This window comes from Arachis hypogaea, chromosome 10, assembly GCF_003086295.3.
Source record: "Arachis hypogaea cultivar Tifrunner chromosome 10, arahy.Tifrunner.gnm2.J5K5, whole genome shotgun sequence".
NCBI lineage: Eukaryota > Viridiplantae > Streptophyta > Magnoliopsida > Fabales > Fabaceae > Arachis > Arachis hypogaea.
The window spans coordinates 15,216,282-15,218,453 of record NC_092045.1 but is presented as its reverse complement, the minus strand read 5'-3'; the positions used below and the strand labels follow the sequence as shown (position 1 = coordinate 15,218,453).

Sequence of the window (2,172 nt, the reverse complement as noted above, 5' to 3'; positions counted from 1 at the left end):
ACAATTAATAAAAATAATATTAAAAAATAAAAATAAAACCCCACCCCACCCCAGTGTCTTTTCACTGTCTTCTCTCCCCATCCCCTTCTTTCTACCATTCTCTTCGAAACCACCTCCTCCCCAACCCCCAATTCTTCTTCACTCCTTTTCTGTCACCCTACCATCTTCTCCCTTTCCGTCACCCTACCATCTTCATCCTACCGTCGTCGAACTTTTGGTGGTGAGGGGATCTGCTCTTCCCTCTCTCTCAATCTGTTCCTATCCTCAGCCACAGCTATGATAGAGTTGGCGCGATGGAGAAAGAGTTGGAACAGTCGCGCGATGCAACTAAGGCCGCAAGTGCGATCACCGCGAGGGCGGCAGAGCTGGAGACAGAGTTGGCGAGGCTCCAACATGACTCCATATCGGCTATAAGAGCCGCCGAGGAGATGATGGTTGAGGTTGCTAAGCTCAGGAAGCTGCTACCGGAGATAGAATCCAAGGTGAAATTGCTGGAGCGAGAAGTTGAATTCCTGAAGAAGGACAAATCTGAGAGTGAAACAAAATTAGGAATTTGGAGAAGAAAATTGGAGCTCTAAAGAAAAAAGTTATTGATGAGAGGAACAAGTGCACTAGGGTTAAGGTGGAGTTGAGGAAGAAGATTCAAGAGAAGGAAAATGAGGTTTTGAAATTAGGCAGAAGACTAAGGAAGTGGAGAGTTTTGAAAATTCGAAGAGCTTGGATATGGAGTGAATGGTGGAGTGAATGGAAATGAGGTTATTGCTAGAGATGGGAAAGGGGTGAAGGGTTTGAATGTTCAGTGGCCTGTGGTGGCAGCTGGTTCTACTGTTGTTGCAGCTGCTGCTGTGATCTGGTTCTACTTTTGGTTAATCCATGAAAATAATGAAGATGATGGTTTTTTATATGGCTTAATGTTTATCAAGCCTGTGAATTTTGATTTCTTGTTGAAAAGTTGGAATACTTGTTGGTTGTTAGTACTTTCTTCTGAGGAATTAAAACAGAATTGTGTGTTGAGTTTACTCACTGCTTGACTTTGATGATAAATTTAGTTTGATAACTCTATTACTGATTTACTGCTCAAACAAATTTTTTGATGCTAAATTTTGTGCTCTGTTTTTTTTCTGTTGTAAATCATTCTGATGAGGGTGAGGGTGAAGGTATTTTTATATTTTTGTTTAAGGGTAAAATTATCCGAAAAATATTATTTACGGACAAAAAGACGAATTTATAACATTTTGTAACGTTAATGATGATTTTAATAACAAAAAAAAGTCGAGGATGAATTTGATTTTCACCCCGACTTTAAAAACGAAAAAAGTACTTAATCCTTAAAAGAACTTGATACATTGTTGTCTATATAACATTTAATCTATATTGTTGTATCTATAATTTTCTTTTAAAAAAAAGTACCGAGAGTTAAGTTTTGATTTATTCTTAAGTTTCTTACTTGAAATATTTTAGAAAATGTTGGGCATTTTTTAATGTAGTTTTTTTTCCCTCTAAGTTAAGTATATATCTTTTAATTATAATAAACAAAAGCATACGGCAAAATGTCTGAATATAAATGTTTAACAAAGGGAAACAGCCAATCAAAGCCACATGGGTACGTTATTGGTTACAAGCTTTATTAGTTAGAAAATTATATGGTACTGATCAAAAATCTATACAGATTTAAAGATATGCTTACGTGGAAAAACTTAAACCATACATCTTAAAGCCACACTTTTCACTTAAAATTGTAACTCTTCACAAAGAAAAGCACTTAATGGAAAAAAATAAATTAGAAGATTTAAGAGAAGAAATAATTAAGTTATCAAAATTAATAGACCAAAAATTAATGATTTTAACTAATGTTAACTGTAATGACACCGAATTCTTAAAATCAATACAAAATGATTTTTCTCAAAATCTTTATTTTACTATAAGTTTTATTGAAGGACTTCAAAAACCTAAAAAACTTATTTTTCACACGGAATTTCTAAAAAATGTTACCATGGAAATGATTCCCTACATCTTTATCATACTTTTAACCCACAATTAAATTCTATAGTAGATATGCTTGAAGAAATATTAGTATCCATAAAATTTCAAAGAAATAAGGAAAAAGAAAATCTCAAAGAAGAAAAATTTCAAAATATAATCAACATAACAGATTTAAAAGTAAAACCACCA

The 2,172-nt window shown here is 33.8% G+C and overlaps 1 pseudogene; it reads left to right on the top strand.

Annotated features, from left to right (window-relative positions):
- The first annotated feature begins 293 nt into the window (after nucleotides 1–293).
- On the top strand, nucleotides 294–1,031 carry LOC112717356 (peroxisomal and mitochondrial division factor 2-like; annotated as a pseudogene).
- The last annotated feature ends 1,141 nt before the right edge of the window (nucleotides 1,032–2,172 follow it).